This window comes from Pimephales promelas, chromosome 7, assembly GCF_988280905.1.
Source record: "Pimephales promelas chromosome 7, fPimPro1.hap1.1, whole genome shotgun sequence".
Taxonomy (NCBI): domain Eukaryota; kingdom Metazoa; phylum Chordata; class Actinopteri; order Cypriniformes; family Leuciscidae; genus Pimephales; species Pimephales promelas.
The window spans coordinates 37,494,988-37,520,506 of record NC_142775.1 but is presented as its reverse complement, the minus strand read 5'-3'; the positions used below and the strand labels follow the sequence as shown (position 1 = coordinate 37,520,506).

The window sequence follows — 25,519 nt, the reverse complement described above, 5'->3', positions numbered from 1 at the left end:
TGACTGACAGATATACTTGCGCTGTTTAATGCGTTTGAGATGTGGTGCTTTCCTCAGTGCTCAACTTACATTTCACATATTCTCCATCTGTAAATGTTAGAAAGTAAAGCAAATATGTCCATTTCACAACAAATATGTCCATGTCAGAAGAGGACGAGCTTCTGCAAGTGAATCTCCGCTAAAATTCATGCTTCCTTGAACGAGCGCCGGCGCGCGCATGCGCGTGAATAGTACTACGTAGTACGCAATAATTCTGACTAAAATAAACATATTGCTAAAATATTTGTTGTTGGAGAAAATAAATGTGCCATATGTGGAATTTTAAACCTACAAGTATATATTTTTAATGAAAGTGAAAGTGATTATAATGGGGTAATCAAATGCAGGCTAATATAATTAGTTTGTGCTTTTGTTTTTGTTTTTATTTTCATTTTTAGTTTAGCTTTTAGTCAATATAAAAACAAAAGCTTTTTGCACATAATATATTGCATAGCCTATATTATATTTGTTTCCATATCCTTCAATATCAACATTGTTTGTAGGATATCATTGGGCCGAATGTGAATATACTGTATATATATATATATATATATATATATATATTTTTTTTTTTTTAATATAAAGATTTTCTTTATCTAAATAGAAAACGTAGAAAGTACCGAGATATATATCGTATATCGCCATTTGACCAAAAAATATCGAGATATGATTTTTTGGCCATATCGCCCAGCCCTAGCGTGACGTCATGCACGGTTTGTGTATTCGCCGCCATTCTCCATATCAGCGAAGACAACTCGAGCGACACAACTTTAGTCAACTTTCCACAAAAGTAGAAGATGAATTCAAAGAGACTGGCTTGTAGTTCATTCCAAACCCCAACGCAAACTCCACGCAAGACAAAGAAAATAAAACTTCTGTCTAGTGTCAGGCGTCGGAATAAGACGAGAGTCAACATCGGGAAGCTTTCAACAAATGGAGAGATCTCCGGTCGGCTCTAGGGCTCAAACGGGTCCTATACAAAGTAATAACGTATATTGTTCATGAACGTGTTTCCATAAAAATACAATCATAAGTGGATACAGTAAGCACATAAAACAGTTCAACATGGAGATAGATGAAAGCAAAAAACAAAGTTTTCTACTACCCCCGTTTTCCCTTCACACACACATAAGTGTGTAATTTACTGAAATGCTCCTTCGGTTATGAACAGCTTGTGCGTGCGGTCCGTGAGCGTGCACACCTCTGGTTGCAGTTTCGCTTGTCGCCAGAGGGGGCGTAGTTCTGCAAAAACTCAGAGACTTGTGCAATGCACCTTTAAAAATAGCATGACTCTCAAGAATAAATGACAGCTTTTCTTCTGATTCCCAGACGTGTCTTACAATATGGAACTGATAGTGTTAACAAAAGCAAACATTGTTTCTAAATCTTTGAGCTCTTTTATTGTGACTCTTGTTTCACAGGACTCGTACCTGAGCAAGTGCAATACTGTACAGGGTGAGATGCTGAGCAAGTTTGCGAGAGCAAAAAAAACACACATATGGATATACAAATGTGATACAAATGTCAAAATATACAAAGTGTTTTGGGGCCATAACATAGCATTGTGCAAGAAAAACATATTTATTAATCAATTATATTCCCATGTAATCCTAATTGTGTGTGAAAGGGAATCAAAATTGTTTCCACTCGTGTTCATTTCAGCTGAAATCTGCAGTCATTTGTATGTATTAGTACGTGATTGGAGTTTTGTGAAAATGTATGGAGAGGCCTTACCATTCTCACAGTCTCGCTTTTCTGTCTGCTCTTTGTTTAAGTTGTAGGTCTGTTACATCAGTACTCAATTAGTAAATTACAAGGTCCCCGAATGAAGACTAGTGAGCGTGTTTAACACCCATCTGACTCTTAAAACAAGAGGTGCGACATGACAAAACTACAAGGCTCCCATTAAGATTAATGAAGGTGTCTACAGCAGGCATTCTAGATGGGGTTGTTTGATAGTGGCTGGAGTGATGTTGTTTATTTGCGTCCCAATGCGTTTAGTGTAGATTTAGCTTTAGACATTTAGCTTGACAACATTACTACAGCGGGGATAAGCTTCGCAATACGAAGTTTACTTTACGTTAAATGGAAGTGTAAATAAGATCGTTTAGCAAACAGCTTGCATCCGTGGCAGTGTTAATATTTTAAACTTTATTGTTTTTATTTATTATATTTATATGATTGTAGGACTTGAGAAATCTAGCCTTGGCAAGTTTAAGTTTTTTGTATTTTATTTCAGTTTATTTTCAATTGCAAGGAATAAAAATGTTTCTTATTTTTAGTTAATGATAATGACCCTAATTCGTGGCCACTGTTTTAGTATCCGTGACACATCGGAATGTCAAATATTACGTGTTTCTTGTTTGGACTTTTATTTTTAGTTTGATGTAGTTTCCTGTTTCTGTTTTGTAGTCCTTGTTTGTAGTTCTTTTGGTTCCCCTCATTACTCCCTGATTGTTTTCACCTATATGTTTTTAATCTAGCTATCCCAGTGTATATAAGCCCCAGTGTTTGCTGTGTTAAGCCCTATTCGGACAGTAATTGATTCTCATGTGGATGTCTGTATAAAGAAATTTGCATGGCGCCTCAGTGCTAAAATCCATGCACTTAGATGGCAATTTATTCCTGGTGAAGTTTTGCTCACATGGTCAGTCGCATGATTGTCTGCTGTAAATAAAATGCCGAATGCTTGGATTAATAAGCATACATTTATATTTACTTTAATAAAATGAAAATAAAATCCTACTTATTATTTGATTATTTAATCTACTGCTTAAAATTGCAAGATAGATGTGCAATATTGTAGTTAAAATGTTTGGGGTTTTTGTCTCAAAATGATGGATATCATAGGATATTAAGTTAATACAGTTTCTTATTTACATGAGGTAAACATAACGCTGCTTGGTTTATATTTTTTGATGGAAACATTCCAGGATTTTTCTCCATACAATGGACTTCATTGGGAACCAAATGGTTCAAGGTCCAAATGAGTGATTCAGTGCAGCTTCAAAGGGCTTTAAACGTTTAAGAGAGAGATTTGAAATTTGTGAACATATAGCAGGACAAGGGAGAAGAAACAGTCCATGAATATAACTTCAGATTGATCAGAGATGTATCACAGCATGTTTACATTAGAGTGTCATGTGATACTGTTAACAGATTGCCACGGTAGAGACTGACACATTACTGTAACACACGCGTCATCTGTAAACATCAACTACAGTATAGATTCAGTCATACTGCACAGTGAAAACATTTGCTTTATTGCCTGCAAACTCTGTTCTGTTCTTGCAGAAATGGATGTGGCTACTGTTGCCTGTATTACTGTAATTATTTCAGCAGCAAGAGTGATTTGAAACATGTATCTTGCATTGTTTGTTGTTGAATGAACTCATTGTTAAAAGTACTAAATTGAAAGAAGATCATACTAATCAGGACTCTGATGAAGATGTAACTTTACATCGAAACGTTAGTCATTGTTATGCACCTTAAATACTGTACATTTATTACTAAGAAGACATCTGCGTTGCACCGGTGATTCTTCCTTGAATCTTGTATGAAACATTGATTATGTGGACTGATTTTTATTTTTGCTAAATTCCTGCACTTAGATCCCCGTCTCCACCTGGCTTCCTCGCTTTCCTTGTTACGCTGATGTATTTACTGTCGTCCTTTCTGCTGGCCTCTGAGGTTTTGCACTGCCAACAAGTTAACTTCCTCAGTGTCAGTCAAAACCCAAAGTTAATGTACATAAGAGGGCTGTTGAGGAATGTAATTGGTTTTTGAGCACTTAATTGCATACTGAAGCTGTCAACAATGTTTCAGTGTATGCCACACATCCATTAGGGTGTCTGTTTGGAGAGAGAGAGAGAGAGAGAGAGAGAGAGAGAGAGAGAGAGAGAGAGAGAGAGAGTGCAGAGAGTAAATAGTGTGAGAACTTTGCTGAGGTTCTGGTGAGGAGCCGCAAACATTCCCTGCTGTTATCCATCACCCCGATGTCATAAGAAATGCTGATGAAATCTGTCTCTCCTGTTCAATAGATCCGCTTACAACAGCAAGATTCCACATGCGGTCCAGGCTAGTTTGTGCTGGTTTAGTGCAGCTGGTTGACCAATAAATAAATAAATATCTTATATATATATATATATATATATATATATATATATATATATATATATATATATATATATAGATGCACATACACACACACACACACACACATATATATATATATATATATATATATATATATATACATTAATAATTGTATATACACAATTATATAATATATATATATATATATATATATACAATTTTGTGTATATACAATATTTATATGTGTAATGTGTATATATATATATATATATATATATATATATATATATATAAATAAAATTTAATATACATAATTTAAAATTTAAAATACATAAAAAAACGGTCAATACAAAAATAATTAGAGAGAATTTATACAGTATATATATATATATATATATATATATATATATATATATATATATATATATACATTAATAGTTGTATATACACAATTATATAATAAAAATATTAAATATATAATATATATATGTATATATATATATATATATATATATATATTATACACAATTTTGTGTATATACAGTATTTATATATGTGTACTGTGTGTATATATACAGTATATATATATATATATATATATATATATATATATATATATACAATGTTATATTATATTTAACATATATATAAAATTATATATAATTTAAAATACATAATTTAAACAGTCAATACAAAAATAATTTGAGAGAATTTATACAGTGTATATATATATATGGTAACACTTTACAATAAGGTTCATTAGTTAACATTAGTTAATGTATTTACTAACATGCACTAACCATGAGCAATACATTTGTTACTGCATTTGTTCATCTTTGTTAATGTTAGTTCATGAAAATACAGCTGTTCATTGTTTGTTCATGTTAGTTCACGGTGCATTAACTAATGTTAACAAGATTTTAATCAAGTATTAGTAAATGTTGAAAATAACATTAACAAAGATTAACAAATGCTGTATATGTGCAGTTCATTATTAGTTCATATTAACTAATGTAGTTAACTAATGAACCTTATTGTAAAGTGTTACCATATATATATATATATATATATATATATATATATATATATATACACTATGTGTGTGTGTGTGTGTGTGTACAATTTTATCTGAATTACCATTTCTAAATATTTATAAAAAATGATAAATAGCATTTTATGTATCCTAAATGCAGACAATTACATAATATGTTCGTGCTTTTTACACAAAAGTACAGCTTGATTGAATCTGAACAAATGAATAAATATTATTACCGGTAATAATATTCTTTCTAATACTCTAGTCAAAAGTGATATTCATCTGAATTGTTTTCTTCACACATCGCAGGTCTCATATCAAGCATAAAAGTGCCCGTATAGTTGAAGAACCGCCTGAATATTCGCTATATCACAGAGCCGCAGTGACAAGCTGTCCTGGTTCCTGCACGGTCCACTGCTGTTTATAGAGGAAGAAAAAGAGCGGGATAAAATATAGTCCGAGAAAAAGAGCAAAAGGACAAGAGAGTCTTCTTGAGCTCAGTGTCCCGTCCCAGCTGTGAACATAACTAGTCTCCGCTCTCCTGTTAATTTGGTGTCATTCTGATTGGTTTAGGTGTCCAGAATGTACGTATCTTCCGGGCATCTGCCTAATTGCACATTCAAGATGGCAAAGTATTTTCTCAGGCCAAACTGAGGGAATAATTATTACTTATTAAATGCTGTCGTTTATTCCTTCACTGAGCACATGGTCAGGAGTGGATGCTTTCAAGCAAACATTGCCTGTGTGAAGAGCATGCAAAGAAACTCTCTTATTTTCTTTTAATGAACACAGTAATGACAAATTCGGTGGTCTAGATCACTTAATGAGGAGCATTAGTCTAGCCTTGGAGAAACTGAGCATCCCTGTTCACTGAGAAGTGAAAAGCGCATTCAAATCAGGCCTTTATCAGGTTGTGATTGGTCCATTTACCCCCGACCCCAAGCTCGCTTGCTAATTTTAAAGATATATTCCTATTGGCTTCCTCTCAAACGTGTGTGTGTGCGTTTGCCAAGTGTCTGAAGGAAAAAAAGAGTGTGTTTGATTTCTGCCGGCGCATTTCTCAATAAAAGCTTCAGTTGTTTATCACCTCGGTGCTGATTTACTGTCTGTTGATTAAGAGCTCACTGGAAGCAAAATGCACATTTTCACATGACCTTTTCCTGTTACCTTATTAATTAGGTGATGGCATCCAGTTTTCTTATACAGTAGAATAACAAATATTAGCCAGGATACCAAAGTCAGCAATCTGAATGATTGAAAGCTTTGCCATCCTCATTAGCATAGTCTGCTATAAACCAACACTCTAAACAATGCTGGGTTGTTTCAGAGACTATTTATATAGAGACATGCCACTTCCTCAATCCTTGATACAAATGTATTGGGAAAACCTGTAACACCAAAGATGGCGGTTGTATGCACATGTCCCGCCCCTCCCGCTGGACAGCCAATCGTCTGCTTTTAACGGTAACATTTAAATACAACGCATTCTCACCCCAAGGCGTCACCTTTGACCATGCTTCAATATTTGACGTTTTAGGCGCCCTTTAGCGTCACTTACATGACGCGATCCTACGGCGTCATCTAACCGACGCTAAAGGAAAGCGTCTGTTAGAGCAGTGGTTCTCAAAGTGGGGTCCGCGGACCCCTGGTGGTCCGCGAGCTAAAGCCAGGGGGTCCGCGAAATAATTTACAACCTAACGTTTTTTTCCATGCTATCGAGTCATGTTTTCTTTATCATCTGAAAACATGCTGTTTATTCCTAAGTAACTTATATAAAGCATTTAACATAAAACAATACAAAGTAGACACTTAAAGTTTTCTATAGATAGATAATCTATGTCTTTGCGTCAAGTAGATTCGCTGCTGTTGATTTTGCGGGACGTGCGCCAGAAAGGAGACAGAGAGACGGCATGAACCCGCATCCGGTTCTTTTCTGTATTTTTAAAAGGCATGACATTTTGTAGTCATTTATAATGTAGCCTATACACAAATAAAAAATGGACACTTTACCGTTTCGGATGATGCACTCTTGTCTTATCTATGACCATAAATAAGAGTATTCCTGTTTCCACTGCTGAGGAAAAATTCCCATGTAATTGCGCGCCGGCGTCTCGCGTGCGCGCACAATAGTCAGTTCTAGCACTGCTACTGTAGATTTGACATTAGAAGTCTGATCATTATCAAAATAAAAGTGCATAGTGACAGGGCCGTACCCACAACTGAGGTTGCAAGGATGCACATCGCGATGATACTGACCTTCTCGTCTGAGGTGCTTCAGCAGACTAACAACGATAGCTCGTCAATGTCAAAATGTTTGAGTCGGAGTGAACTCAAAGTTCCCCGCGCGACGTTTCAGTCAACGGTCATAAAGTGCGAGATAAGATGTAGGCCTTAAATAACATAAACTAAACAGCTGTTTTAGATAAAAAATTTAAAAAACGACTGAAACAATCAGTTTGCAAAGTATTAATCAAGCTCAACTTTAACAAAGGAAAAAGCAGGTCAATAGAAACATACTGTGCCCATGAGATTAACATTATGGATTCATATATTTAACATATACTGTATGTTTTTTTTAGCTAATTACAGTAGCTCAAATTAACAACGCACGCACCTATTAAACATAATGCCATTATCATTGTATTTATAGGCTTATGGGCTTTATTTGTGTGCAGAATAGGCCTAATTATTGAAACATTTCTCTTTTAAGGCCATTCCTGATTGGAATATGTGATTGTGTTTTGTGACATCTTGACAAAAAAAAAAAAGTATGCCACTGACTGTCATGCTTCTACTAAATCTATAGTTATCCAATTGTGGGGCCTTAAAACACCTTAAAATGCACATGTGTAGATCAAGAACATCAAAAATTCCTAAGTGAGGGATCCTAACTAAGTGATTCCTAGCAAGATCACTTTCGTTACCTCAGTAGGCTATTTAGAAATTCCTGCATAGTACCCTGGGTGGAGACCATTCATTTTGTGCAAAAATATTTCATTTGCCGCTCACACATTAACTTTGTGCTCAATAACTGTTATAAATATGATGGGGGTCCTTGGAATTTTTTTTCCCCTGAAAGGGGTCCCTGGCACCAAAATGTTTGAGAACCCCTGTGTTAGAGGACGCGGTTAGGTTTAGGTGTGGGGTGGGGGTAGGGTACATGCGATCCTAGGGCGTCATCTAACTGACGCTAAAGGGCGCCTAAAGCGTCAGATATTGAAGCATGTCCAAATGCTTCCCAAGGCGTCAGTTAAGTGACGCCTTGGGCGTGAGAATGGGCTGTTAAATACGTTACTGTTTGAAAAGGCGGCAGATTTGATATGCAGTGTATGTGTGCGTTGTGTAAATATCAGACATCCCAAGTCTCCCAGAAGTTCCGGGTGTCTCCCGCAGATTGATAGAGGCTCGCTGATGCCCGCAAATTAGTTAAAATCTCCCGGAATCTAAACTTGGCTCAAATCTCAACACTAAAAATTTGGACAACAGCCGCTGATAAGGTCTCCAAGTATATTGCGCAAAGCAATGTTCAGGACTCAGTTTGAACACTTTAACACTTTATCCCATTTCTCTATTTTTTTATTTTTTTTTAAATGTTTTATATTTCCTGTGACTGTTTTTCTGTTGACTTATCTGTCCATTTTTTACCCCATTATAAAGAGACCGCGGGGTGGGTGGGAGGGATTGATAGATAGATTGTTGTTTGTTCTGTTTCTTTTTGGTGTGTTTATTGTCAAAATTTAAAATCTAATAAAAAAAAATAAAAAAATCTCCCGGAATCTAGAGCGAGCGAGCAAGAGCGCGCATTTCAAACTGTGCTGTGCGCGCGCGACAGAGAGCGAGAGAACCCTTGCGCATGCGCAGTAAAAGTATAACCTGTGGGAAAACGGCGTTTTAGGGCAAAGTCATCAAACTTTTTCAGCGATTTTTATCATAATTCACTGCTGTTTCTATACATGCAGTTATTATGTCCCGGTGACCAGTGAAAGTGCAGTTTTGACTCTCTGCCCATTCATTTAGATAGAGCCTGGTCTTTTTAAGTCCGAAATAGCTGCCCGGAGGCGTTGCCAAGATGGCGGCCGAGTGGCATGACTTGCCTGTAAGGACTTTGGTTGTTTTAAAGGGATAGTTCACTTTGAAATTAATTTTTGGTATGTTTTAGCTAACCTCAAGGGCATCCAAGATGATGGTGTCTTTGTAATAGTTTCAATTTTGATATTTTTAGGTCAAACCGTTCTTGTCTGTCAGTCATATAATGGGGGTCTATGGTCACCACCTCAAAGAGCATGCACAGAGAAGTCCAAATTAAACATAATTTAATGACTCATAAATTTAAGTACACATTGATGGCCTAAGACACGAAACGAGCGGTTTGTGTGAGAAAGTTACTCGTAAGTTACGAGTCATTAAATCATGTTTAATTTGGACTTCTCTGCGCATGCTCTTTGAGGTGGTGACCATAGACCTCCATTCTATGACTGACAGACAAGAACAGTTTGACTTAAAAATATCAAAATTGAAACTACTGTGGAAACAAAGACACCTACATCTTGGACGCCCTCGAGGTAAGCTAAAACATATCAAAAAGTAATTTCAAAGTGAACTATCCCTTTTAACCCGAAATTGGGTAAAATATGGACAAACCTAATTGATGGGTTAAAAATGTAATTTAAAAAATTGAACCCAACTTCAGCTTTCACTTTCAACTGTACATTTTTTAATTTCATTTTAACCCAACATCTGGGTTTATCCATATTTGACCCAAATTTGGGTTGTGTGTTGAGTAAACACAATAGAGGGATTTATTTTGTTTGTTTGTTCCAGTTTTATAATAGATAAATAATGTATTTTTGTCTATCCTCATTAAAAAAAGATAAGATACTGCTGTGTGGCAATGAAGCATCTGCATCATTTAGTATAGTTAGTTTAGCAATAAATTACACTGACTTCCTAGACAAGCTTCAGTAATGGCTTGATTATAGATCTATTGAATGAAAGATCTGCTCAGCTATGATTTATAAAGATAATAATGATTAGGCTTTATTGAAGTGCTCAGATGTCTCACATAATAAATTGGGGAAGTACATCCTCATTATTGTAACTTAAGTTTTCTCTGCAACGGTTCCCAATTATCCAGTACCCAAATTATATTCAAATGAAAATAGAAGTTTCTGTACAATGCCGGACAAAAAATAATTGGCCACCTGTTTTGTTATTGCTCATGTTGTAATTGTCTTTTTAATTATTTGTATTTGCAACCATAAGTCCCTTTGAGTATGAAAAGACACATTTTTTTTGTCACATTGCTCCCGTTTCCTCAATTTTCCCTTTGGTTCTGAACGTACGAGAAAGCCAGATTAATAATGCATGACAGGAAAGCTTAAATACAACAACACGCACACACACACGTTTGTAGAAATAGGACATGATGAAGCTGGATCTGTCCCAGCATTACCTGCCAGGAACAGTTACTCAGCTGGATGAAATATCCTGACGAGTGCAGTTTTATTTCCTGGGTTGATGTATTTTAGGAAGTTTTGGTAACACTTTACGTAAAGCCTTTACTTTCGTAAAGCATTATCATGCAATCGTTTCATAAATAATTGTACGTTAAAATGCATTATAATTTAGGACTGTCAAACGATTAATCGTGATTAATCGCATCCAAAAATAAAAGTTTGTGTTTACTTAATATATGTGTGTGCACTGTGTATAATTATTTTATATATATAAATACACACACATGCTTGTATATATTTAAGAAATATTTTCATGTATATACTGTATATAGATTTATATATCATTTATATTATATATAAAGATAAATATTTCATATATAAATAATATTTTTTCTTAAATATACATGCATGTGTGTGTATTTTTTATATATATATTATAATTATACAGTGCACCCACATATTATGTAAACACAAACTTTTATTTTGGATGCGATTAATCGTGATTAATCGTTTGACAGCCCTAGTTTTAATGCATAAAATTGTCTTAAAGTATAATAAGAATTAAATTGTGTTATACAACAACTATTCATGCGAACATACACTGCTTTATAAGGTGCATTACAAGCAAAACAATTGTATAATACATATAACGGCTTTAAGTAACTTGTTTTTAATAATCAATAGCCTTTAGTTTTAGTCTCAGCGATGAAGCATGATTCGGTGACGTTATTAGTGGGAGAGGCTTTCTTATTCTAAAGCATTTGATTGGAAGAAAAGTTGGATTGACTGTCAGGCAAGATGAGTCATCAATTTTTTTTTCCAGAAGAGAAACAATGTAAATTTTTTATGTGTGTTTTTGCTTAAAGTCAACTTTTTGGATATTGCATTAGCATTTAGATGACCTTTAAACTAACCAACATGGACTAAAAGCCACAAATGTCCAGTTTTTGATTTTGCCCACACCAGATATTGCATATTTTTGCAATCCATATGTTGCATACCCAATTTATGCGCCTCTGGCATTACTGCATGACTATGTAATATATTAAATAGTTTTTTCATTGACTTTCCAGAGAGCACAACTAAAGTTTGAATGTTTTTGAAAGAAGTCTTATGTTCATGCTCAACTGGTTTCTATGTGAATATATATTTTAAAAATCAAATTTATTCATGTGATGCAAAGCTGAAGTTTCAGCATTATTACTCCAGTCTTCAGTGTCACATGATGCTTCAGAAATCATTCTAATATGATGATTTGCTGCTCAAGAAACATTTCTAATTGTCACCAATGTTAAAAACACTTGCTCAAATTCTGTGGAAACCGTGACTCATTTTCCAGGATTCTTTAATAAATAGAAAGTTCAAAATAAAAACAGCATTTATTTGAAAAAGAATTCTTTTTTTTTTTTTGTAACATTATAAACTGTCCCTTTTGATCCGTGTCTTTTGAGCGTTAGTGTGTACTGAGCTATATTACATCAAATTTGAGCTATGTCATACTGCCCATCTCCAGGTACAGGTGGACGAGTCGCTGGCTGGAACATGGAAAGACATGGAAATGGCTCCCAATTATTGGCCCAGTGTCCATATGTGGATTCGCTGTGCTCTTGACAGGCATCCCATCATCCTCCCAGCCGTATCACTGTCCATCTGTCACAGGCTGAGAGTAATTGTGAAGCTCAGAGCAGGTGTGCCATCCAGCACCCACTTCATGCTTTCCCTAAATGAGCTCTCCTTTTCCTCTTTCCAGTCACTCTCGTTCTTTTTGTCCTTCTCTGTCAGTTTATCTGATGCCTTCATCACGGTTCTGACTCACTCCTTTCTGTCCGTTGCCTTCCTCCTCCTGTTTTCTGCGTCGTCTCATTTATGTGATTTTTCTGCCTTTTGACTGTATGCTCGACATTCATAGAATATTTCCTTTTAAGGCCTACTGTATTATGCAAGTAAATGTATTAAAGATTTAAAAAGGTTTGCAAATGCCATTTGAAAACAAATGCTTGACAAAGTCAAGTAAACAGAAAGATTGTTGTATTATTTACAGAGTTACAAAAAGCAGAACAGGTTTCTTAGATATTTATGACTGAGTACCGTGCTGCTTTTACTTCTTATTCAGGCCTGTTAGCCACACTTACTTTATTTGCGCTTACATAAAATATATATATATATATATATATTCACCTGTGAATTCACTGTATTGTAATCATAACCACAGGTGGCTTGTCTGTTTCAATATAAAACAGCATCCATCCTACATGTTTTGACTTTCAGAGCATTGGCTTTTTGTTTGGATTGAAATCCTTATTTTCACTTTTAATTTGTGTGATGTGTGGAAGCATGGAGCAAAAAAAAAAAAAAGAAAAGAAAAAATGCAGAACCACTAGTAAAGTGTTTTGTTTTGTTTTTTTTTAGTAAAAATTTAATTGAGTCAGAAATACAGTATAAATTATTAACTTTGTGGGCGGGTCTTGGGCGCTGTTGCTATTTTACCGGCGGGATAAATGACTCTCGACGAAAGTTTAATTTGAAATAGCTTCATTATTCATACGGTAGGTGTGGTTTGGGTGTAATAATTGTTATTGGTTGAAATAAACCAATCAGAGCATCATCCAACATACCCTTTAAAGGAGTAGTTCACTTTTAAAAAAAAATCTTTTGCTGATAATTTACTCATCCCCATGTCATCCAAGATGTCCACGTCTTTCTTTCTTCAGTCGAAAAGAAATTAAGGTTTTTGATGAAAACATTCCAGGATGATGATGAACGAGTCTTTTTTTCATCTAATTTGGTCAATTCCATTAACGAAATGAACAAAACTGACTCAGGAAAAGATTTGTTCATTTTGATGAACGAGTTCGAACAGGAGAGTCATGAACATGCGTCACAGAACAGAGCAAGGCGAGCATTTGAGCTTATAAAACTTAAACTTTGTTATTTATTTTTTAAATGAGCGATCGTTTCGCTTGATAAGACCCTTATTCGTCGTCTGAAATCGTTTAAAGCCCTTTGAACAGTTTGCAGTTTGCACTGAAACTGTCTTTTGGACCTTGAGCCGTTTGGTTCCCATTGAAGTCCATTATATGGAGAAAAATCCTGGAATGTTTTCATCAAAAACCTTAATTTCTTTTCGACTGAAGAAAGAAAGACATGGACATCTTGGATGACATGGGGCTGAGTAAATTATCAGCAAAGTTTTTTTGAAAAGTGAACTACTCGTTTAAGAGCAGGTGCGCATGTTGCCAGGCTGATTGTTATTGTTATGAAAAATTTGGGTAGATGTGTAAGCTAGATTTAGGCCTACATTTTTTACATCTTCATGGACACCACAATGATTTCCCTCATGTGTAAATATGTTTCCTTGTTATAATGTATGCTTTGCAATGTGAGTGTTGATGAGAGAATCAAAGTGTATGCGCATTATGCACCCGCTTCATTATGGCCAAACGTGCGTGCTTAAAATAGCATTATGAACAACGTGCAACGCGCCACTGACTTTAGACGAGCTTTTTTCTGGTCAGTGGCGCAATTGTTTTCTGGAACTGCAAAATAGCATCAGGGATTGTTTGTGGCGAAACACGCCTCCTTTTTGCGCCAACCCGCCCAGAGAGCGCAAATTCATTCCCTAGTTTACCGACGTGCGTCTGTGGACGGAAAAAGCCGATAGTAACGATACATACGTCAGTGTACAAAGTCATTTGCGTCGGGTGTAAGATAGGGCCCTGTGTGTTCATGCAAGCTGTAGTTTTGTAACTGCTTGAATACTGTGGATTCTGTAGTGCATCAGTCATTTGTAGCTTTGCATAAATGCCTGCTTTTTTGTGAAAATCTACTTTGCAAATAAATCTTGCATCTTTATTAGTCTTTTATGGCAGTGCAATCCACTAAATGACTTCGCTCGCACTGCAGTTTTACGTCCAAGAGCTTCAGTCTGTAGCGTACTGTATGTGATGCTGCCATCATTGATGTGACATTCAGGCCCATTGTGTATTCCAGCTAGGAGACCGTAAGCAGTTTAAGAGCCGATTCCTTCTCGGCGGGGAATGTCTGCCTATCTCTGGCCTGTCACTTAGATACCGCCGGAACGGTAAATATGATTAATCTGCCTCCTTAATTACCTTGCAGTTCCATGCCACTAGTTATCAGCTGTCAGGAGCAATTAATATCTCTACAATGACTCTCCATCTTAGCCAGGCTTCCAAAAGAATGAATATTTCACTCTTGTAATTCTTTGCTTGGTTAATAGCTGTCGCCATGGAGACGACGATGCTCAGACGGAGGGACGTGGCGCTTCGGTTTCCAAAAACGCATTTTCATCCGGTCCGGTTTATCTCTCCTGAAGATTGGGAGAAATGAAACGCATTCATCATTTCAAAAGACAGTCGGTTTGCAAATGAGTGCAGCGGATTTTATGGAAGACGACAGGGATGTTAGATGCCCCAAAACTCGTCCTCTGTTCGCTGATTGTGAAATGATCAATGCACGTTGTAGTCTTATGAGCTCAGATATCGGTGCAGCCAGAACAGATGCTGTTATGCCGCTCTGATGTGCGTGTCTCCCCCCCCCCCCCCCCCCGTCACAGGCGGAGATGTATTAATCAGGTCAAAACTGTTTCATTAGAAAAGATTCTATCTGACCTTTCTGCAACAAGATTTGCAGAGCTCTAATTTCCCGTGAAATAGCACGCATCAGTGAGTCTGACATTTACATCGGCGGAAACCGAGAAACGCATACGGATGCCAAAGACGTGTTGTTGAAATTAAGCCGCGTGCAAAAGTGAGACCCCGGAATGAGGCAAATTAGACGTAATGGGAGAGTGGATCATGAATACCATATTAATTAACACTAAAATCTTGCTGCCGTTGCTGTTCGCTGCGCCGTGGCATGAGTAGGATTAATAGGATTCGAGTAGAATCAACTAAATAAAGTCTTTAATGAGGTCATGAATATTTGATTTGCCAGCCGAATCCGATGTATTGTACTTTGTTTTGAACCAAAGGCCAATTATAAAGATGCTCGTCTCCATCATCTCTGTAATCATCTGGAGGAGTGGTGACTGTGGATGTGCTCTGTGCTTTCATCATGTTTTCATGCTTAAAAGGCAAGGATAAACGCATAACTTACGATATGAGGAGAAACAAAAGCTGCTCTGTCGGGTCAGTGACTTCACTGCATTTTTGCATTGTAGGTACGTCTTAATGAAACTGACTCCAGACCTGCTTCCAGCATTGCATCCTGTCTAATGATCCAATTCTAGTGAACTAAAGAGTATATTTAAAGATCCCCTCTGAGTTTTGTGGCTTGCGGTCCATTTTACAATTTCCCATGCATTGCGTTGACTATTTGGGACAGTTTTGTTTTTTATTATTATTTATGAAATTTGAAAGACGTTTTAGTACTTTATGACCGTGTGAGTGAGTTTAATTTGTTGATTGATAATCGATTGTGAATCTAGTAAATGATTTAATCCACTGAACACTGCTGTGTTAATATTAAACACTCTCCCAACCAGTGGTATATTGTGATATACCAGCATTTATGAATAAAAGTTATTTCACAAAACGATCGATGTTGTTACGAATCCTCACACTTTTTAAAGTGGGTATACGGAAATCCTTGACATATTCTATGGGTATAGGGCGTATACCTGTGTATCACGTAGACTACACCACTGCTCCCAACAGCATATGGTTTCTTTTTAGCCTTAAAGGGATAGTTCACTTTGAAATTAATTTTTGGTATGTTTTAGCTTACCTCAAGGGCATCCAAGATGTAGGTGTCTTTGTTTCCACAGTATTTTCAATTTTGACATTTTTCAGTCAAACCGTTCTTGTCTGTCTGTCCACCAAAAAGCATGCACAGAGAAGTTCAAATTAAACATGATTTAATGACTCGTAAATGTAAGTACACATTGATGGCCTAAGACACGAAACGAGCGGTTTGTGTGAGAAAGCGAACAGTATTTATATCGTTTTTACCTCGTGTAATCCAAGTGATCTGAATCAGTTGTGAAATGTCCAACTGAACCGAACTGAATGAGTTCAATGTTACGCCGGAAGTGATCGCTTGTGTGTGATGTCACTCAATATTTACACTGAGATTTCGGAAGTTTTACCTTTTACTAAACATTTTTAGATATGCCGAAATCGTCTTCCATTGCGGTTTCCCATATATCTAGATATGTTTAGTGAAAGGTAAAACTTCAGAAATCTCTGTATAAACAAAAAGTGACATCGGCGCACAAGCGATCACTTCCGGCGCATGCGCAGACCGAAGCACCCGTGCCATCAGATCATTTTGTCATGGCTATGATTACAAGAGGTAAAAACGATATAACCAAACCACTCGTTTCGTGTCTTAGGCCTCGTTTCGTGTCTTAATTTTGACTTCTCTGTGCATGCTTTTTGGTGGACCCCCTTAGCCTCCAGTGTATGACTGATAGACAACAACGGTTTGACTGAAAAAATGTCAAAATTGAAAATACTGTGGAAACAAAGACACCTACATCTTGGATGCCCTTGAGGTAAGCTAAAACATATCAAAAATTAATTTCAAAGTGAACTATCCCTTTAAAAGTAATTTATTTCAAGTCAAATTAAAATGATATAGTTATTTAGGTATAGGTATTTTGTATAGATATGGGCAGACGTGCAGTCTACCAATAACATTAGAGCGACAGCACTACGGACGCCCACAACAGAGCGACACACAGCGACAAAGTCGCTGGCGGTGTGAACGGGGCTTCAGCCTTTTATGGCTGCGATGCTTATTTGACAGTAGAAATCAGTAGAAAAGTAATTTATATGAAATAGCATCCTAAAAATATCACACACACACAAAACATGTTAAAAAAAATTGTAATTCTGGTTTGTATTTGTCCAAGTCTGCAATAAATTGGAGAAAGGGCTGTTTTTTTTTTTTTTTCTTTCATAAGAAGGTATTTATAAATGATTTGTCTGTAGATCTTGGGTATGCTGTCTGACACTGAGACCATGTGACAGGACTTGGACAGGTCTTGATAGATTCCTACATCCAGAGACTGTCATGTTTAATGCTGGATAGATGTAGAGTTATTATGAAATGCATATGGAGGATGGCAGAGAGCATGTATGAAATGCCTTTCCCAGTACAGCTCTCACTCCTGTCCCTATTAGACGTGCCTCACCTCTGTTAGAGCTGTCCGTATCCGTCAATGCAACTCCGCGCTCTCAGACAGGCCACTGTGGACCTTCCAAACAAAGCGCCTCTAATAATCAATTCTTCCAGTCACAGGGCCTGACAGACTCATAAAGGAATGCTACCATTCATCTCTCATCCATCCTCTTTGTGTCATCTCCTCCTCACTCTATCACCGTCCCCCTGTCTTCATTCTTTCTCCTTGACTTCTTGTTTCCTTTCACTCTTTTGCTTTTGATTATTGCTTGTTAGAGGCCATAGGTGTGTGGCAGCTTATAGTACCGTATGGCAGAATGTCATGATATTTGGTACAGAGATAGGGGTGGGCCTGTACTTCAATCTCAGAAATCTTTAACCCTATAGCGCCATCAACAGGTCACAAATGCACTTTATATTTCTTCTCATAACTGGTTAATCATGTGGTCTAGACGTAACGTAATAATGTTTTGATTGATTACTTGGCTCACAATTCTACATTTTCTGTAATGGATTTTAAAGCGCCCCTGTTATGCTCCAATATTACATTTTCTGCGTGCAATATAGCTGTTTGTGAATGTAAAAGGTCTGCACAAACAAATTAAGTTACTGTCTCCTAAAAGATTCTCGATTCTGAACCACTGAAACAAGTCGTCAGCAATTCACTTCCTGTTACAATCCTATGTATCAATGTAAGAAACTTGCATAATGCCATTAATTGACGCCCTCAAACACTGTAGCTGAGGCCTGGAAGTGTTTGGTTTGTGTTTGAAGATGCTGTTTTCTGTGCTGCGATTCCACTTTTCATGCATTTCCAAAAGACTCATGCGACAATTGGTACGGAAAAACCAAGCCATTGTTCGTTACTCTGTTTATCAAGCACAGAGGAAGCCTCCGGAGCTGAAATTCAGATATGGTAATACAGTAGGTGGACAACCAGAATGACAATTACTGCCGCGGCAAATCAGATAAAAATAAAGAAAATAAAAAATAAACCAGTCGTATTTCAAAGTTGTTCGCGAAATGACCACCAGGTGGCGAAAAGGGACATTTAGCGAAAGTAAAACGTAATTATGAAAAAGTAGCCTACATTTTAAATAGAACATAGCAAACTTTTATAGCAGAACATTTTATAAATCAAAAGTTAAAATAGGCCTATCTCGCAGTCAGTGAAAATAAATTGGGTGCTTTCAATGACGCTATTGAGGAATGAGAAGATTGATGAGCGCTTCTCTCTCTCGCGCATTGACTGGTGAACAACCTGGTGAACAAACTTCTGGGCATTTCTCAGTGAGAAAAGTTGTGGTCGAGTGGTAGAACTTAGGTTTCAAACGTTTTGATGACACTGTTTCAAATCCCTAATAAACATGGTATTTATAAAATTACCATCCAACTCCAATTTACACTAAGGAACAAAACTCTTCCAACAGATTGACTGAATTTACATCTTCAAAAGCAGTTATGTTAAAAAAAAATAGAAAATAAAATTTGGGGTTTAAAAATGGGGTTTTTGCTTATTTTCTGACACATGCTTTAAATGGTAGACCAATCACAACAGAGACTGGGCCATCTGACCAATCAGAGCAGAGTAGGTTTGTGAAAAGGAGGGGTTTAGAGAGACTAAATCTTCAAACTGACCGTTTTAAGTGAAGTGCACAAATATTAATGAACATACACACACACACACACACACACACACACTCAAGGGCACCTCAGTTGTTCCCGGCCAGTATTGAGAATCAAACCGCGACCTTCGTGTTATAAGACCGTCTTTCTAACCATTAGGCCACAACCACCCCATTCAGACTCTCTGAAATAAGTTGATGTCCAATGTGTTGTTTGACCTTGGATGTATGTAAACCTATTGTAGGAGACCTTCATAACAAAAATAAGACCCTTTTAAAAAGCATAACTTAAATAGTTTTTTTGCACACTCATTTCTTCCCAATCTTTACCCAAAATGTGTGGCAATGATCTTCAGACTAAGCCTTATAAACTGGATGTTCAGAGTGTTGTGTTCAATGGTGATTAAATCAGCCGTAGTAAAGTTCTCCGTCAATGAGCCGCCTCTTGATATTTCAACCGAGCAAATTTTACTCCAGCTTGCTGTTTGGTCACAGTGAAGTGCGTTCACACTGCTGACATGATTACTGTTTTAGCTCATCCACGTTGTGTGCATGAAATAGATGCTGACACAGGCAAAACACATTATTAAAAAGCGCTAACTGTTTCTGGTAAATGATTTGGCCGTACAAAATTTCATCCGAAAACAATTTTTTGTAGTTTGTTGTTGCCTTGAGTGTACCTATGCATGTTTTGGTGGGGATAGCGTCCCCTGGTGGTCAATTGCAAATCATAAGTCTGCGATCCCCTGCTTCTTTGCCCTTTGGTAAAAATAAAGCATCTCTTCTGCTGCTAGTCCCGTAATTGCTGCTCGCAGCTATATTTTCTCTTCCCTTTCTCAGCCCCTCTCTAATAACCTCTTGTCTTCTTTCCACAGATGGCTGGAGAAGAGAGGGGAGACAATGGTATACTGGAAAAAGGTCATATCTAAGGTACATTATGGCGGGATGCCTCTGAAAAAGGTTGGATTGTTGTTGATTGCTGTTTTCTGCCAAAGTGCAAAGTTGTGCTATGATAGAAAACAAACTCTTGTTGACTTCAATACTTTAAACTCTCAAATATATCAAAAGCTTTTTCAATAGTTGGACCCAAAGTAGTTTTGGTTTACAACGCTGTTCTGTATGCTGTTTATATGCCGTATAGCTATCAAAAAAATATGCCCCCTTTAAACACAGTTTTTATAGGAAGAAAAACGTTGAAATTTGACCTTCAGATGTAGCCTTGTGATGTCTAGTACATTTTCTCTTGTGTTTTGTAGCAAGCGCACTGAGATGCAGGAATTAATTCAAAGACCCTTTGAGTTTTTCACCATAAATTGAAGTTATTACCTCAGGGTACCGGCCAAAATTACTCCCTCTGCAAATTATTTATATTTTCCTTTTTTAGAAATGAGCAGCATTTGCAGACTAGTGCCTGATTAGCATTCTTCAAGAGAGTTCACACATACAGCGACCGGAAGTCATTCATTTGCAATATGTTCAGGCAACACAGAGCTGTGGGTGTGTCCATTGACAAAAGTTACTATATGCAAATGAGCAGCGAGGCGGTGACTACCAATAGGAGTGAAGACAAGCATGTGATATGTCATGTGAGAGACTATAGGACCTGCATTCTGAGTTTGATGTTTATTTTGTTCTTGATGCATTATGCACTGCTGTTGTTTCTATTTAAACATTTTCCCCTGAAGAATGTTAACTTTTATTGCTGAGAAAACAGATTCCTTGTCAAACAAGAAAGCATTGCTAGTTCTCTAGTCGACAAGTCAAGTCAAATTTATTTGTATAATCCACATTACAATACACATTGATTCAAGCAGCTTTGAAGCAGTTTATACACTGTAAAAAATATTGTTGGTTTAACTTAAAAAAGTAAGTAACCTGGGTTGCCTTAAATATTTTAAGTTGATTGAACTGGAAAAAGTGAGTTAATACAAAGATTAATTTAACCATCAGAAACTCAAAATAATAAGTTATCTCAACTAAATAAATTATTATAAAGTTGATTTGACAAAAGAAAATATGTTGTGATAACAAATCTTGAAAATATTTTGTACAGTGTAATATTTAAATGTCTTCGTTATTATTCATTATGCATTAAGCAAATTAAAGCAGGGCGAAAATATTGTTTACATTTTGTAATGTTACAAGCAATCAAGCAGCTGAGATATGCCAGAATGTATAAAGTATTTATCGCCCTATACAAAAAAAACTGTATGTGTGCATACTTATATATACAACTTCATATAGACAGCTGAGTGATAATGTAGTTACATTTTGTGACAAGGTAAAAAAATTGAGATTTGCTATATAGTAGGCAAGTGTATTGTATTCAGTGGAGACATTAAAGCATGTGATTTACCGGTTGTATATATATATATACACATATATTGTACATGTCATTTTCAAAAGCTGAGGCAAGTTGAGTGATGTACCAATAATGTTGAAAGCCCACTACAATCCACAATACTGCCAATTGCCAACCTTAAGCAATAAAATCACTGTTGGCCCATTAATCTAGTTGTATATGAAATTACCACAGACTATCGGCTAAATTGGAGGTTCATGTATTTTATTCTAATGAGAGGGTAAGAAAAGATTTGATATGTGGCTGTGAGAGATCATATAGTTCAGGGCATATGTGATTCGGCTGTGTTCGGTGTGTGTGTGTGTGGACACATTTTTATCCTGTGCTTCCACTAAGGAGCAATTAGCATTCATTAAACCGTCAGCCACACTTTAAGCGCCTCACAGGGGGAGTGCTCTCATTTCACCATTTGATTTTCCTTTGTCTACAAATAGACCAGCACAAAGAGGACTCTGTGGTTTGGAGGCACAATCTGTCAGCTGGGAGTTTGGTGGAACTATTGGGCTTCTAGTTGTGCTCATTAAAAACCTTTTGGCTTTTCGGCAATTGGTGAATTTGAATGTGAATGACGGACCATTGTACATAATGCCAAACGTATCTATACGTTTTGAGTATGTTGTCGTAAATGTGCACTGAAATGGTTAAAAGTTTGGGTGTCAGTCTTGACAGAACTCAATATTAGTTCATATTAGCAGTGTTACCCGTTCTGCATTTTTTTCATATTAGGAATATAACTCGTCTGTGTTCTGTTCTTTCAGTCTGCAATGCTTGTGCATGCCCCTGTAACATCACAAGTCGACTATTGTAGTGCTTTGTTTAAATCTCTTCATAAATTACAGCCTCCGCTAGAGTCATTTCTGAACATATTTCTCCTGTTTTACCAAATTTTCTGTTTTCAGGGGAAAATGAAAGAGTGTTGCACGACCATTCAATTGTAAAACTGGGTTTCTAACCATGTAAATCTTAATGCAAATGGGTGGAGTGTCCCTTTAAGTGTGTAGTAAGCTATTGCAAGTTTAGTCAGTCAAGATTTAGGGATGCAATTTTGCATGCATCGGGTTCTGTTGCATACTTCACATTTTGGGATTTGTAACAGGTATTTGTATTCTATTAATATTACAACCTAGGCTCATTGGAAATACATGCCTTTGGCGGCATTTCTTCAAAATGATATTACGTTGCTTCCTGCATGTTTTGCTAAGCTTTCAAAGTGAAATGTCCGAAAGCTTTTTACTTGAAACAGATGAATGAAACGTCAGCACACACATGCTGGTTATGTGATGCAAACATCAAAATGTATCTGCTTATAAATCATGCACTTAAAGTGTTTGAGCCGCGTACTGTGTTGAAATAAATCTTCATCAATCGATAATCTGCCACTGTAATCATAATTTGTGTGAAGAGACATGCAAGTATTTGTGTTTTTACTGCCACTAGTGTTCATTTCAGATGGAAACTGCAGTGATTTGTATGTATAGGTACGTTTTTGGAGTTGAGAAAAAGGGTTCTATATATGAAGCATAGTGTTCTTTACTCAACTCCGAAGAACCTTTTATGCTAAAAAAAGGTTCTATAATGACAAGAAAGAACCCTTTTGGCACAAAAGTTCTTTATAGGCTGTTATTCATTCATGTTACATTATTCTGCCACATTTTGTAGTTGTGATTAAATTATTGTTTATTAAACTGTTGTAGTGACTTAATATCACATTTTAATCATGCTGATTTTTGGAGGAGAAAAACTGAAATGGCACTCTTCATGTGATCTTCATTCTAACCGCCATATCTTGAATTTTGTGATCATTCACATGCACTCACATACATTTTAGGGTTTCGATGTTTGTCAATAATATAAAATATTTAATCTGGAAAGGACAAAACAAATGATATTGAATGAACCCAAAAGGTTCCATATAGAATCTTTTTCCTTGTTCCAAGGAACCCTAAAGGGTTCTTATTATTGAACCTTCAAAGAAGGGTTCTGTATAGAACATTTTAGGGGTTCCAAATATGTAGCGCTAATAGAACATTTTAAGGTTCTATATAGAATCTTTTCTTTTAAGAGTGTATAGGTGTGCTATTCTGAACATGTCCACTCATATAACAGATTGCATTTGTGTTTCCACTACTGGTGTATAATTTATACCCCTCACCTTTAACTGAGCTTAGAGGTTTCTTCTTTGTGTCTGTGCTGTGGAGATAGAGATTTTCTCGTATTGATCGTGTTCAGTGTCTCTGCTCTGTGTCACCGGTGGCTCCGTCTCTCTGCTGGATTGTGACGTTTGATATGTTAAAGGAAAGTCTCATTTCCTGGCTTGCTGCTCCATTCCTGAAGGTTTTTTGCACTCTAGACTAGAGGTTGCTTAGATGGCCTTCAGGACTAACAGTTTTGAAAAAATTGATCTCTTTAAATGAGGAAAGAGGGCCATTTTCTGGAATCAAGGCATTTTACAACATATCAAAGGACTTGAAATGCTCATATCCTTTCATGCGTGTATAAAAGTAAAGAAGAACGCAGACGTTTTTCTAGCACAGTAATAATAATCTTCTTTTTAGAAACTTTACTTGGTACATACACAGTGATGGCCGTCCTATCATGGTCTCAAGAGGCTGATTTGTACTACAGTAAGAGTAATCATCAGAGCTGCTCTGATCAAAGAAAAACAAACTTGGCTCTCATCGCATACATAGACAAAAAAAAACATAAATAGGAGGGTAATGACACTGCTTGTTATATTCCGCTATTATTATATTTCCGCAAGCTTCCTGTCACGATTTGTATGGGAATCGGCTAAATGATTATCTGGCCTGTTGTACATTTTCATTTTTATGTGTTAGTTTCAGATTTTTTCAACAAATAGCAAATCTGAACCCCATATTGGTGCCATGTTTGTAATTATATTTTATAATTATTATTAAAACTTTTTGTTTCTCCACATCAGGGTCATTTTTGTATTATTAATAAACTATATATAACCTAATTCACACACAATATTAACAAATATTATAATAGTTTATTAATAATATTTTTGTGAAAAATAGAACATAATTCACACACAATATTAACAAATATTATTAATAAACGATTAATAATATTTGTTAATGTTGTCTGCGAATAAGGTTTATTTTTCAGTTTTCATTTTAATTTTAGTTTAAGTTTTAATTTTTTGTTAATTTTCTTTTTTCAGTTAACATTTCTAATTTGCTGACTATTTTAATTTAAGTTTTTCATCTAGTTTTTATATTTTTCGGATATATAAAGAGATTTTTTTTATAGTTTATTTAAAAATAACATTTCTGAGTTAAGGGTTAATTCACCACATATACAAAAAAAAGTGTATATGCAAGAATCATAATTACAAAAAAATATTGATTCTCCTGCAGAACTGACAGAAAACAGAACACACTGGGTGTCATGACAACAGCAAAGTTTAATGTTTGATGCAGCGATCCATTTACACAGAATCACATGAAATTCCTGTTTTGTTCAAATCCCAATGCTGCTTGCTGAGTTGTATTTGTTCTGCACTGTGTGGCAGTGGTACTGGACAATGGCAGAAGTTTTAGAGAGACCGTTTAGATTATTTTTAAGGATTTATGATTTCAGACTTTTACAAGGCATTGTGGCTGCCACTCTAAAAATGTATGATGAATCATAGACCATTCAATTGAAGTGGCTTCCATCTCAGCATCACTAAAAAATTGTGATTGGCTCCTAGACGTGTGCTCTCGGGGTCCTTACACTGTTGCAATAAAATCAC

General features: G+C 36.2%; 1 protein-coding gene across 4 annotated transcripts in view; it reads left to right on the top strand.

Moving 5' to 3' along the window:
• b3galt1b (beta-1,3-galactosyltransferase 1b) overlaps positions 1 to 25,519 on the top strand; it is a 173,770-nt gene that overhangs the window by 67,056 nt on the left and 81,195 nt on the right. For 2 of the 4 annotated variants that reach the window (XM_039683672.2, XM_039683668.2), the window contains exon 2: positions 20,273 to 20,327. The exons of 1 other annotated variant lie outside the window; for it this stretch is intronic. The gene's annotated coding sequence lies outside the window, so the exon portion shown is untranslated. Of the gene's footprint in view, positions 1 to 20,272; positions 20,358 to 25,519 lie in introns of all 4 variants that reach the window. One more of the 4 variants, XM_039683670.2, reaches the window with a different exon arrangement.